We start from the raw sequence: 15,177 nt of genomic DNA, 5'->3' as shown, positions 1-15,177 counted from the left end.
TGAGGACTGCAGATGTGCCCAGGGCAATAAAATGTCTACTGTGAGACGTCTAAGACAGCGCTACAGGGAGACAGGACGGACAACTGATCGTCCTCGCAGTGTCAGACCACGTGTAACAACACCTGCACAGGATCGGTACATCCGAACATCACACCTGCGGGACAGGTACAGGATGGCAACAACAACTGCTCGAGTTGCACCAGGAATGCACAATCCCTCCATCAGTGCTGACTGTCCGCAATAGCCTGAGAGAGGCTGGACTGAGGACTTGTAGGCCTGTTGTAAGGCAGGTCCTCACCAGACATCACCGGCAACAACGTCACCTATGGACACAAACCCACCGTCGCTGGATCAGACAGGACTGGCAAAAAGTGCTCTTCACTGACGAGTCGCGGTTGTGTCTCACCAGGGGTGATGGTCGGATTTGCGTTCATCGTCGAAGGAATGAGCTTTACACCGAGGCCTGTACTCTGGAGCGGGATCGATTTGGAGGTGGAGGGTCCGTCATGGTCTGGGGTGGTGTATCACAGCGTCATCGGACTAAGCTTGTTGTCATGGCAGGCAGTCTCAACACTGTGCGTTACAGAGAAGACATCCTCCTCCTTCATGTGGTACCCTTCCTGCAGACTCATCCTGATATGATAAGCCATACTGCCATACTGCTCGTTCTGTGCGTGATTTCCTGCAAGACAGGAATGTCAATGTTCTGCCATGGCCAAAGAAAAGCCCGGATCTCAATCCCATTGAGCACGTCTGGGACCTGTTGGATTGGAGGGTGAGGGCTAAAGCCATTCCCCGCCCCCAGAAATGCCCAGGAACTTGTAGGTGCCTTGGGGGAAGAGTGGGGTAACATCTCACAGAACTGGCAAATCTGGTTCAGTCCATGAGGTGGAGATGCACTGCAGTACTTAATGCAGCTGGTGGCCATGTCAGATACTGACTGTTACTTTTGATTTTGACCCCCCCCCCCCCCCCTTTGTTCAAGGACACATTATTCCATTTCTGTTAGTCACATGTCTGTGGAACTTGTTCAGTTAATGTCTGTTGTTGAATCTTATGTTCATACAAATATTTACACATGTTTAGTTTGCTGAAAATAAATGCAGTTGACAGTGAGAGGACGTTTCTTTTTTTGCTGATTTTATTATAACACAGGGTGTGTATATATGGAAAAATACACGTTTAAAAATTGACATCGATTGGTCGAAAGAACAGGTGCTTCCTGGTCGACCAAGATTTTGTTTTGTCAGGGACAGCCCTAGCTAGAATGCAGACTAAAAGGATGCAGATCCAGGCCCTTTACTAGATAGGCAACCCAACCCACAGTCCTCTCTTCCTCCCTTGATTTATTTCATTTAACATAATTTCCTCCTGTTTTTTTTGTTCCTTTTAATTTTTCCTCTTTACTGTTCTTTTTCTTTGTATCCCACAAACCAAGGAATTCCCTCTGCATGCCCTGGCTGTGCTGTCTGTGTGCTTCAGTCGAGCCAGCTAGCTGAAGTGAGCTGCAGTTTAGTTGGGCCAGGTTATCTCTGGGGTGAGGTCAGGATCCTGCCAAGGCAAGGCAGGCAGCCATGGTTGAGTTTGCTTTGCTTTGCCTTGAGAATCTTAGAATCTGTACTAAGGAACTTGTGAGCAGTGCTCCTCTCTCTGTTGGAATAACTCAATTATATTTTGATGTGAAAGCCTTTGACAGCCAGTACAACTCACAGGGGCCTCATAAGGAAATGGAATGCCCTGGTTCGCCATGCCTGGGTTCACTGTCATTGCCATTTATACACAATGCTTGTTAGATATGCGGTCTTTCTAGGTAAATGTGATTTTCTGTCAGCACTGTACAGTGGGGCAAAAAAGTATTTAGTCAGCCACCAATTGTGCAAGTTCTCCCACTTAACAATATGAGAGGCCTGTAATTTTCATCATAGGTACACTTCAACTATGACAGACAAAATGAGAAATAAAATCTAGAAAATCATATTGTAGGATTTTTAATGAATTTATTTGCAAATTATGGTGGAAAATAAGTATTTGGTCAATAACAAAAGTTTCTCAATACTTTGTTATATACCCTTTGTTGGCAATGACAGAGGTCAAACATTTTCTGTAAGTCTTCACAAGGTTTTCACACACTGTTGCTGGTATTTTGGCCCATTCCTCCATGCAGATCTCCTCTAGAGCAGTGATGCTTTGGGGCTGTTGCTGGGCAACACGGACTTTCAACTCCCTCCAAAGATTTTCTATGGGGTTGAGATCTTTTAAATGCTTCTTACAAAGCCACTCCTTCGTTGCCCGGGCGGTGTGTTTGGGATCATTGTCATGCTGAAAGACCCAGCCACGTTTAATCTTTAATGCCCTTGCTGATGGAAGGAGGTTTTCACTCAAAATCTCACGATACATTGCGCCATTCATTCTTTCCTTTATCAGTCGTCCTGGTCCCTTTGCAGAAAAACAGCCCCAAAGCATGATGTTTCCACCCCCATGCTTCACAGTAGGTATGGTGTTCTTTGGATGCAACTCAGCATTCTTTGTCCTCCAAACACGACGAGTTGAGTTTTTACCAAAATGTTCTATTTTGGCTTGATCTGACCATATGACATTCTCCCAAACTTCTTCTGGATCATCCAAATGCTCTCTAGCAAACTTCAGACGGGCCTGGACATGTACTGGCTTAAGCAGGGGGACACGTCTGGCACTGCAGGATTTGAGTCCTACAATGTGATTTTCAGGATTTTTTTTCTCATTTTGTCTGTCATAGTTTAAGTGTACCTATGATGAAAATTACAGGCCTCTCATAGTTAAGTGGGAGGTCTTGCACAATTGGTGGCTGACTAAATACTTTTTTGCCCCACTGTATGGAAAGACTCTTTCTGTTAAGGCATTGAGGACAAACTCGCTTTTAGTATGGCCCTTGTTGGTTGGCAAGCAGTTGCCCAATGTTCTGGCCTACAGTTGAAGTCGGAAGTTTACATACTTAGGTTGGAGTCATTAAAACAAGTTTTTCAACCACTCCACAAATTTCTTGTTAACAAACTATAGTTTTGGGAAGTCGGTTAGGACATCTACTTTGCATGAAACAAGTCATTTTTCCAACAATTGTTTACAGACAGATTATTTCAGTTATAATTCACTGTAGTATCACAATTCCAGTGGGTCAGAAGTTTACATACACTAAGTTGACTGTGCCTTTAAACAGCTTGGAAAATTCCACAAATGATGTCAGGGCTTTAGAAGCTTCTGATAGGCTAATTGACATCATTTGAGTCAATTAGTGATGTACCTGTGGATGTATTTCAAGGCCTATCTTCAAACTTAGTGCCTCTTTGCTTGACATCATGGGAAAATCAAAAGAAAATCAGCCAAGACCTCAGAAAAAAAAATGTAGACCTCCACAAATCTGGTTCATCCTTGGGAGCAATTTCCAAACGCCTGAAGGTACCACGTTTATCTGTACAAACAATAGTACGCAAGTATAAACACCATGGGACCACGCAGCCGTCATACCGCTCAGGAAGGAGACGAGCTCTGTCTCCTAGAGATGGACATACGTTGGTGCGAAAAGTGCAAATCAATCCCAGAACAACAGCAAAGGACCTTGTGAAGATGCTGGAGGAATCCAGTACAAAATGACCTATATCCACAGTAAAACGAGTCCTATAATATCGACAACCTGAAAGGCCGCTCAGCAAGGAAGAAGCCACTGCTCCAAAACTGCCACAAACAAGCCAGACTACGGTTTGCAACTGCACATGGGGACAAAGATTGTACTTTTTGGAGAAATGTCCTCTGGTCTGGTGAAACAAAAATAGAGCTGTTTGGCCTTAATGACCATCGTTATGTTTGGAGTAAAAAGGGGGAGGCTTGCAAGCCAGCACGGGGGTGGCAGCATCATGTTGTGGGGGTGCTTTGTTGTAGGAGGGACTGGTGCACTTCACAAAACAGATGGCATCATGAGGTAGGAAAATTATGTGGATATATTGAAGCAACATCTCAAGACATCAGTCAGGAAGTTAAAGCTTGGTCGCAAATGGGTGTGTGAGCAAGGAGGCCTACAAACCTGACTCAGTTACACCAGCTCTGTCAGGAGGATTGGGCCAAAATTCACCCAACTCATTGTGGGAAGCTTGTGGAAGGCTACCCAAAACGTTTGACGTAAGTCAAACAATTTAAAGGCAATGCTTCCAAATACTAATTGAATGTGTGTAAACTTCTGACCCACTGGGAATCTGATTAAAGAAATAAAACATTCTCTACTATTATTCCGATATTTCATAATCTTAAAATAAAGTGGTGATCCTAAGACAGATACATTTTACTCTAATTAAATGCCAGGAATTGTTTAAAACTGAGTTTAAATGTATTTGGCTAAGGTGTATGTAAACTTCTGACTTCAACTGTACGTCCCTGCATACAGGGTATTTAACTATTCATTCCCATTATTTGGCTTTTCCCCCCATTGACAATGCATTGCAGTAGACTTATGCAAAAAAGGCTTTCATATATTTTTATTCATTTGATCGGCCAAGGCTTTAGCAAGCAAAGTTTGTATAAGTTGCAGACTGAGAGAGCCCGCCATCGGCACGGTTTGGTTTTAGTTGGCCTTTTTGATAGATACCGAATTTCTTTTGCGTCTGTATTGCTAATGTGTGTGTGTGTGGGTGACCTCTTTTAGGTGGCAAAGGGAAATGAGAGGTAAGGCTACAATTAGACCTCTGTGCCTGGCCTGTCCACAGTGCCCAGCGTTGGCATGTAGAGAAGGAAGATGTGGTTGAGTCGCCCATGGAAACTAACTCAAAACTGAAATGTCTGCCGAAAAAAAAGAGGTGGTCTGACTAAATGTGTAGATTTCAACTCCCTTTCAGCAAAATATAAATAATTGCCATGTTATGTCAACCACATATTTTTATTTGCACTTATGAATGTCCTTTTCATCAATAGTAGTGTGCTTTTTGTGTTATTATTTAGCAATCTTCGGGATGGATGTCACCCTTCCCTGCAGCATCAGCAGAATGCAGGAGAAGTACAGAGTTGGCAGGATGCAATGCTTTGCTCTCCTCGGTCTGCTTTTCTAGCCATTTTCCCCAAACCGCCATATGTGATTGGTAGAGGTTTGATTTTCTTCAGTTTGTGGAGTGAAGCAAACTATAGCCTATGGACTAGAGCCATATACATGACTCTGGCTATAGACCTAGGCTTACTTTTTTTTTAAATTTTTTTTTTACATAGGCTTAGTCTGAAGAGTTAGGCTTGGCCCAGTATACAATTGATCTGTTTTACCTTGGTCTGAATCTGTCAAGCAACAGTGCCATACGGAGCAGTTATTTGGCCTAGATCCTTCGTATGCTGAGAATCTAAAATATTACCAGCTGGCCATATTGCATTAGTCATTACTTCCGTTTGTTATGCATTTATTGATGGTCGCTGCACAAGTCACCTCCTGTGCCTGGAAAGCAGATAGACTGCACACCTCTGGTGCTCTGTAATACCCTTCTCGCACGAGTGAGATGAGCTGAGCCAAGCTGTACTATGCTGGTCTGGTTACGCATCCATCATAATGGCTGGAAATGAGATCGAAAGGACAGTCTGACACACAAACTCTGAAACTGCATTGTATGATTCCGGTCGGCGTAAAGGCATTTAAAAAGTGTAAAGAAAAGCAATCCGTACGGTCCGGGTTGGCATGATGGCGTGAAAGGTGTCAATCAGTGCATTGGTGGCAGAGGCTTTTTTTGGCCCTGTGTTCCTGTCTTCTCCATGTAGCCAGACGGAGACAGGGGAGAGATGGATAAACTCAGGTCAATCCCTGCCCGTGCCCTGCTCAGCACTGGTTGCCTGGTGCATCGCTTTCTGCACAGGATTTGAAACCAGAGCCTTCATTATTCGGTAGGTCTTAGTAAAGTCACTGTGGTTTACACAGCTACCGGTTTTCTCAGAACAGCAGTTGTGACTTTTGCCCATGAAAAGACGTTTCACGCATCACTGTTTGGTGCATGGATGACCTGGGTTCCATCTCTTTCCTCCACAATGCATACTTGGGATTATACCTTGGGTTGGTGTATCTGAAGAGAACGTGCACATACACTTAGGCTAATATGTATTTTTGTTCTGAGTTAATATTATACTGAACAACAATATAAACGCAACATGTACATTTCAGACGTAGCTGGTAAATTCGCTCAGAATATGGCTGGTGTCAGCCGAACCAGCTCTGCTAGGGTGAGTAAAATGGTCAGAGTGAGCTGTTCCCTCATTTGTCTGGAAGTAGCTAGCCAACGTTAGCCTGTTAGTATGGGTGCTTGACTGCGTCCAGTGTGCGTGCTGAACACGCCGAGACCGCAGCGCTCTGAAGTTACGAACGGACAATCTGACAACGCTCGGAGTTTACGAACCCAAAGAACATACTGGCACTCCAGATTACGAACACACCAGTAGTATAAACCACCCTTTTAGTCTTGAAATCCTTGGTTGTTTTAGTACATAGCCCCACAGTGAATCCTTAAAGAGATGGGTGGGGCTAAAGCTTCAAAGGGTTTGTATGATGCTGAATGGGTGTAGACGAAGCTCTCCAGTAGGTACCAAAACATTTGATTCATTTTCTCAAAAGTGAGTTTACAAGTTTATCAACCTTCAAAGCAGAATTACTTTCCCATTGTTCCTCAACTGTAGTGTATGATATACAATTTTCTAGCTCTGAGTCTCTACTTTTATCCAATGTAAAAAATAAAACTTCCCATTTTGCTGCAGAAGACCCAGCCGGTCGGTCGGTCACATTTTATTGATGGCCATTTGAATGCACAGAGATACCATGACGAGATTCTGAGGCCCATTGTCGTGCTATTCACCTCATGTTTCAGCATGATAATGCACGGCCCCATGTCACAAGGATCTGTACACAATTCCTGGAAGCTGAACATGTCCCAGTTCTTCTATGGCCTGTAGGCTCACCAGACATGTCACCCCTTGAACACGCTGTGGTACACATCGATCCAGATGTGGGTGACATGTCACCTGGATTGATCTGTACCACAGCGTGTTGAAGTTACCCGCCAATATCCAGAAACTTCACACAGCCATGAAAGAGAAGTGGGACAACATTTCACAGGGCACAATTAACAGCCTGATCAACTCTGTGGGAAGGAGATGTCGCACTGCATGAGGCAAATGGGGGGTTACATCAGATAGTGACTGGTTTTCTGATCCACGCCCTTACTTTTTTTTGTGAACAACAGATGCATATCTGTATTCCCAGTCATGTGAAATCCATAGATTAGGTCCTAATGAACTGAAATAGTTACATGTTGCGTTTTAATATTTTTGTTCAATGTATCATTATTAGGCCTATATTAGACATGTTATGTTTTATATTATTATTGTTAGGATAAGCCTATTATTCAGTATATACTCATACCGTAATCGGGGAGTGTTGAGCGAGTCTGACAACAAATCTGTGTTTTTAAATTGAAAGTCAAGGGTGTTCTTGGGGACCTTCAATGCTGCAGACATTTTTTTGGTATGCTTCCACAGATCTGTGCCTCGACACAATCCTGTCTTGGAGCTCTCCGGGCAATTCCTTTGACCTCATGGCTTGGTTTTTGCTCTGGCATGCACTGTCAACTGTGGAGACCATATATAGATAAGAGTGTGTGTGTGTGCGTGCCTTTCCAAATCATGTCCAATCAATTGAATTTACCACAGGTGGACTCCAATCAAGTTGTAGAAACATCTCAAGGATGATCAAAGGAAACAGGATGCACTTGAGTGCAATTTCGAGTTTATGTAAATAAGTTATTAACCTTTAAAAAAAAAATCAACCTGTTTTCACTTTGTCGTTATGGGGTATTGTGTATAGAATGCAGAGTTTAAAAAAAAAAAAAATTTTTTTTAGAATAAGGCTGTAACTTAACGAAATGTGCAGTAAGTCGTCTGGTCTGAATACTTTCTGAAGGCTGCCGCCACACCTGCGGTCACAAGTCATGACGGCAGTCAAATTCCACGTGACTGTTTAGTCATGATAAATGGGCTTCTCCAAGCTCTGACGCTGCTGATGGTCATTAGTAGCCTACCAAACTTACTAACTGCATTGTACTCTGCACTCTTACTGTCCCTCTAATCACTCTTATGCAAATGTCATTGCAAATCAAAATCAGGCACTTAATGAGTGCCAAGGAGCTCATGTTGTGCAACATTTCTATAGGCTGTGCAATTGAGAAAATGTTGATGGCCTCTAAGAGTTTTCTATAGGCTAGGCCTAATATTTATTTCTCAACCTTCCTAATATTAAGCACATTGCTTCTCTTTAAATCAGGAGTATAGCCTACCTGGCTGGCATGAAAATGAACCGTGGGAAAAGTGTCCTCCATTCGCCAATTAAGTGCATAGATGACATGTGTTTTTTTCTCCCGCTGCCCGTTTCGAGACGTGCATGATAATGGTCCGTTCTTCTTCTAAAAAAATGTCACGCATTATTTACTATCTGTAAAGACGAGATTAAATCAAGTATAGTGTGATGAGTGACAATTTTAGCCTATCACTTGTGAATGATATATTAATGTCCTGCTTAAGGCAAACGGCGCATGCTTTGTTTTGGGCAACTTTTCAAGTCATAGTAGCACACTTAATGGAATGAAGCACATTAAGCCACTTTACAACCGGTGTAGAGCCTTACTGGCATACATACGCAGCGCGTGAGTTTCAAGTTTGGGGAAGATCATATTCACCATAGAAATGCACCTTTTATAATATGTATTCCATGCATTTCTTAATTGTGGTCACTTTTGACTGCTGCTTTCATGCTAATGGATTTTTTTTGTTGTGCTTATTGCCTACTGCCTTGTGCGCATTTCTGCGCTCCGTAATGTTTAGAAATAGCCTGATAGTTTATCAACATTTTAAGCTAAACGTTCTGATCTGTTGCATCAGGCTCATCGCTTAAAACGTTTTTTTTTTAATGCTATTGGTTGAATTGATTTGGGATCTATCGCATCCCACAACTGTCCAAGAGTATGTTTGGAATATTTATTTCTCGCACAGACTAGAATAGGTCAATTTTTGTACTATGGGTATTGTATATTGACATAGGGTAGTGCTCTTGCTGTTCGTTAGGCCTACTCATCTTGTTGTCTGCCGAAAATTAAATGTGGACAGTTCTTCCAATATCTTCAATATGCTCCTCAGAATTTGATAAGGACGCGCGCAGTTGCTTCCCATATGTGTCTGTCTTCACTTGTAAAAGAGAAAAGACCCAATCACGTGACTGAGGGCTGTGTGCGTCAGAGGTTCTTCGGCATGCAGTTGGGAGAAGAGAATTCTATTCAGCCACAGGCCGCAAAATGCATGTTTTTTTAGGGGGATTATGGCCACACAGGGATGCAGCCGGGAAATTAGATGCTTGTGTGCAGCCTGCGCAAAAAACAAGGCAGACCTCATGCTTTTTCATGCAACTTTTTTTCAAATCGTCATTAGTCAAATCTTGCCGCCTTAGAATGTTTTAAAATTCAAAACATATATCCCAACATTTGTATCCCTAAACTAAAGTTACATAATCCTAAATGAAGTATATAGGAGGACCTATTTCTTAACCGCTCAACACAGAATAGCCGCATGTGTGCACTCCCTAAAATCATTTGGAGAAAATATCCTTTCTATTTTATTCAGCCTTGTTCAATTGAATTCTTCATACTATTAAAAATAATGCCACGTAATTCTAAGCAAATCTTGTCTGCTAAATGAGCCTAGTGTAGCCCACAGCCATATGGCATAGCCAGATCAGGGCCTAACATAAGGACAAGTCAGAGTATGCTATTCTGTTCTTCTGAAATAGACTACATTTTCTTATGTTTCTTTAGACCTGTCTAAAATAACTAATGGGTTAATTGTGATGGTGTAGGTTATAATTACATGGATTTATTAGACTTGTTAAAATTGAGATGTTCCAAAGGTCTGCATCTCAGTGGCTTGTAGGCTATGCGTGGAAGCCAGGAGATGCTAAATGTGTATGTTAATTTATGGTCAGTTACCGTGAGACCGGCAATTATTTGCTTGACAATCACCGGTTGGCATAATTTCATGACTGCCACAGCCCTAGGTTTGCAAATATAGTTTTTCTAAAATGAAAATACATTAGTGCAACACATTTGGCCCAAAAAATAGCATCACTATCATCAGAAAACAAAGTGCAACGTTTTTTGGCGAGCAGCCACACAAGTAAATTAGCTTGCATCGTTTTGCATAAACGATGCATGGCCATCATATTTCTGTTTTATCACAGAGAGAATGGAACCAGCTACATTTCTTATTGTTTTGCGCGGTGTTAATCTTGCATTTTTCTGGAGAAAAGTAGGCTACACTGACGAGTACCGAAGAAAAGTAGACTGATAGAATGCCCGTTCGTGAATTCTCATCCGAGTGGAGAAGTGCAGCTGAAGTACAAAATGAGTCTGATGCCGATCAGAAATGACCATAAGGAGCGTTTTTAGATATGCGTTTACCAAACGCAGCATGATTTTTTCTTACGGGTTATATATATTTTATATATTGTTTGAAAAACACATTTTGTATTGTGAAACCCCTGCAGTTGTAATGCAGGATATCTTCTCACCCACTCTTCCATGGCCAAGCTTAGCCCCTCGGCTATATTGCCTAAAGTGTCGTTTCCAGGCATTTTGACTCCAGCTCCCAGTCCTTGGTGATGGACTGTGCGGTCGCAGTCATATAGGGCGTCAGTTGCCGCTGGAGAACTTATCCTCTGCAGCAGAGGTAACTCTGGGTCTTCCTTTTCTGTGGCGGTCCTCATGAGAGCCAGTTTCATCATAGCGCTTGATGGTTTTTGAGACTGCACTTGAAGAAATTTTGAAAGTTCTTGACATTTTCCGGATTGACTGACATTCATATCTTAAAGTAATGATGGACTGTCGTTTCTCTTTGCTTATTTGAGCTGTTATTGCCATAATATGGACTTCATATTTTTCCAAATAGGGCGATCTTCTGTACACCAAACCTATCTTGTCACAACACAACTGATTGGCTCAAACGCATTAAGAAGGAAAGAAATTCCATAAATTAACTTTAATCAAGGCACACCATTTGGTGGCCCCCTTTCACCCTATGTTGGTATCAGAAGTCTGGCACTATGGTGTGATAGAGCATCTGCTAAATTAACTAAATGTATGTATATGTAAAAATTAACAATCTGAGTATTATTCGAATGAGCTCTGCCCCAAAACACACCCAATAATGAATACCTAGTGTGTGTTGCAGTTCATTTAGCTATTTTCACATGTACATTTACATTTTTGTGATTTAGCAGACACTCTTATGCTTCAGTTCGGCTGGCGCCTAGCTGAACTCTTCTAACCGAACAGGTGTGCTCGCATACTCCCTTAAGACTGTCACTTGAAAAATTAGGAAAAGCGGCAATAATACTTTGTTCATTTTGAGACATTGTATCCAGTACTCACTGCCTCAAAATTGTCAGAATGAATCTAAAATAACTAAAGAAATCTGCCGAGGAGATCTTAGTCGAGCAATTGTACGTCAGATGTTTGGTGCAGTATTTCTCGATGAAAAAATGTGCATTAAAACCAGTATTTTCACATTGAATGACATACTTTATTGAAGATTCCGTACTGTTGACAAATCACCGACGAAGGGGTGTAGACTCCGGCTCCGAACTTCGGCTTGCCTTTAGATAGAATCTTGTCTTCCTGAACATCCGATTAAAAAAATAAAATAAAAATCTCACAAATCCAAAAACAAACGGACCTGTGAGGCTTCTGTTTCTCAAACTAGACACCCTGTGCTTGTGCTCTTGCTCAGTTGTGCACCGGGGCCTCACTTCTCTTTCTATTCTGGTTAGAGACAGTTTGCGCTATTCTGTGAAGGGAGTAGTACACAGCGTTGTATGAGATCTTCAGTTTCTTGGCAATTTCTCGCATGGAATGGCCTTCCTTTCTCAGAACAAGAATAGACTGACGAGTTTCAGAAGAAAGTTCTTTGTTTCTGCCCATTTTGAGCCTGTAATCGAACCCACAAAGGCTGATACTCCAGATACTCAACTAGTCTAAAGAAGGCCAGTTTTATTGCTTCTTTAACCAGAACAACAGTATTCGGCTGTGCTAACACAATTGCAAAAGGGTTTTCTAATGATCAATTAGCCTTTTTAAAATGATTTGGATTTTAAACTTGGATTAGCTAACACAATGTGCCATTGGAACGAACATAGGAGTGATGGTTGCTGATAATGGGCCTCTGTCAGCCTATGTAGATATTCCATAAAAAAATCAGCCGTTTCCAGCTGCACTAGTCATTTATAACATAAACAATATCAACACTGTATTTCTAATCAATTTGATGTTATTTTAATTGACAAAAAAATTGCTTTTCTTTCAAAAACAAGGGCATTTCTAAGTGACCCCAAACTTTTGAATGGTAGTGTATGCATGAACTCTTCCAAACTGTTTCGGCTGGGAAGCATGCGGGCGCCTTTATCCAAAGTGACTACCTATATTAAAAATATATATATAAACGCAACATGCAGTTGCATTTCATATAAGGATATCAGTCAATTGATATAAATTCATTAGGCCCTAATCTATGGATTTCATATGACTGGGCATGGGTGCAGCCATGGTTGTACCTGGGAGTTCATGAGCTTTTCCCCACAAAATTGCATTTTTACAGACAAATAATTTTCAGCATTTGAGAGAAGTTTTGGAGCATTTTATTATTATTTTTCAGGTCATGAAACATGGGACCTACATTTTGCGTTAATATATAATTAAGTGTATTTACCGTCCGTGCATTCAACTGAGGTAGATAAACATCACATTCATAGCAAATAACATGTTCTGTAACTGTTTCTGAGAATGTTGTTGCTGTTCGGGACGGCTACTTGCAAATGCATTTCTGTATTTTAAAAAACAACACGTATTTTTGTTTTAAATGCATTTCAAAATACAAGTGTTATGTAGTTATGATACATTGATATTTTTGCCCAATCCTGTCCGCCATCCGGAGCCATCGTTACTTAAGAGCATTCCTCTCTTGTCTGAGCTGCAGCTGATTCACCATGTTTCCCCATGAGGAGGGTCGGGCCTATCTGTCTGTAGTGTCATTGATTGTTTTTATTTCACACAGATTGGTTGATCAAGTCATAACTAGGTAGACAAAGGTCAAGTTTCTGTGCTCACGTGACACAGAACAGAATACATGACATCTATGCCCGACTCAATCAGTCCATCACAATTGACTCAAATGCTTCCTTCTTACTTGTGTGGGAGCCAAGGAAAGAACCATACACGTCCTGCTGCTGTTCAATTGCATGCAGCTCGGATAACCTTTTTATAGACCTAGATATCAAGGTGTGAAATAATGTTTTTGCCTTTTATGATTCTCTCCATGAGGCAGCTGTTCCCCAGTCAATTGAGCACACGAAAGAGTCACAGACAAAGAAGTTCGCTTCTGCTGCAGCCTTCGCTGTAAAATATAACGCTTTGCAGCAGCGATTCGGTTCTGCTACAGGCCTGGCTAAAACGTCTCTCTTCGACGATGTGGCCCTGCCCTCTTTGTGTGAGACATCCTGGATTAAGGAAGATTAGGTTAAATCCCGCCAGTTGGCTGGCCGGCGGCACTTCTTTTTCTGCTCCAGTATGGCCCGACCGACCTAGGCTCTGAGGAGGTCCCTTTTTGTTCACACCCGGGTGATGACTGGGGATTAATATGTTTTAGTAATTAATCATCGTGTTGGAATAACATCATATGGATGACCTCATGTCATGAGATGTAGAGAGGACTGTTTCACTGCAGTGTTGACATTGACGTAATCCTTCCCCCATTTATCTACTTCCATTCGAGTCGAGGTGCTAATTGTCTAAGCCTTGCCAAGTTGACTAAAGGTAGAAACTCGGTCAACCAGACAGGTTTGCATTGAAGAGAGCTCCCTGACCTGTGAAATTCAGGCAATTATTACAACCCACTGTTTTACGTCATTTGATTTGTAGTGCTTTCTCATTCTTCAGTTTCCTCAGTTGCTGTTCTTAAGGAGTGGCTGGTGGTAAATTAAATCTCAATGCTTGTGAGTGTGACGTCCAATGCCTGTGGCTAACCTGTCCATTCATCATTTGTTTCTTATGAACATAGATTTGCGATCTTGCTGTAAGGGGAATGAGCTGTAAAGTCAGACTGAACAGGCTTTGTCCATCTTTTTTTTGTTGGAGACCAAACGCCTGACTACATTTGATGTCACACCATTGCTGTGATTGTGTGTAGTGCACTAGCTCTATGACTTAATGTGACTTGCAGGGCTCTATGCTGAGTTAAAAAAAAAAAAAAATTACAAGGAGGATGTGTGCACTTACATTGGGAACACATAAAGACATTTTAGAGCTCAATGAAAAATATTTCAGATAATGAATTTGTCTAGGTGCATTGGTGCTCCTAAATGAACATTCCTGGTCGGAACAGCAAAATATTTAGCCGCATTTGCGAGTAAATTGGTCACCACTGTAGAGCCCTGCCTTGATGCTTTTTTTCTTTGGTCTGAAACTCCTTAAAGATGGATAAAGTTGTGAAACAAAACCCTTTTCAATCTGTCATTAGATCAGCTATTAATCAGTTAAACTAAATTGCAACCATTTAGGCTACAAGTGGCACAGAAATATGATCTTTTGATTTGCTGAAAACCCTGGCCTCTGTTGGCGAAGCCAGGTTGGGGCTACTGCTTGCAGGGTTGCTTATTGTGAAGGTTTGGGTATATAGCTGGTTTATACAGTGCCTTGCGAAAGTATTGTATTTATCATCATTAGTCATTTAGGTCAACCTTGGATCATTCAGAGATCCTCACTGAACTTCTGGAGAGAGTTTGCTGCACTGAAAGTAAAGGGGCTGAATAATTTTGATTTGTTAAAAAAGTTTGAAATATCCAATAAATGTCGTTCCACTTCATGATTGTGTCCCACTTGTTGTTGATTCTTCACAAAAAAATACAGTTTTATATCTTTGTTTGAAGCCTGAAATGTGGCAAAAGGTCGCAAAGTTCAAGGGGGCCGAATACCTTCGCAAGGCACTGTAGCCTCCAGGTAACACGCCATAGATTTCTTCTACTGCAGACCAGCTAAGAGCTGGTTACAGTATTGTAGAGTAGTTGCCCCAGTTGTGGCCTTAAGCCTTGAAGTCTATACTTTT

At 41.7% G+C, this 15,177-nt stretch overlaps 1 protein-coding gene across 5 annotated transcripts in view; it reads left to right on the top strand.

The window, feature by feature from the left end:
• The window catches only part of LOC139376188 (rho-associated protein kinase 1-like), a 66,780-nt gene that overhangs the window by 18,314 nt on the left and 33,289 nt on the right, over positions 1–15,177 (top strand). The gene's annotated exons all lie outside the window — the stretch shown is intronic.

This window comes from Oncorhynchus clarkii, chromosome 20 (genome assembly GCF_045791955.1).
Source record: "Oncorhynchus clarkii lewisi isolate Uvic-CL-2024 chromosome 20, UVic_Ocla_1.0, whole genome shotgun sequence".
In the NCBI taxonomy this organism is placed as follows: domain Eukaryota; kingdom Metazoa; phylum Chordata; class Actinopteri; order Salmoniformes; family Salmonidae; genus Oncorhynchus; species Oncorhynchus clarkii.
Note: the sequence above shows the minus strand (reverse complement) of the source record. Positions and strands in the feature narration are given on the sequence as shown.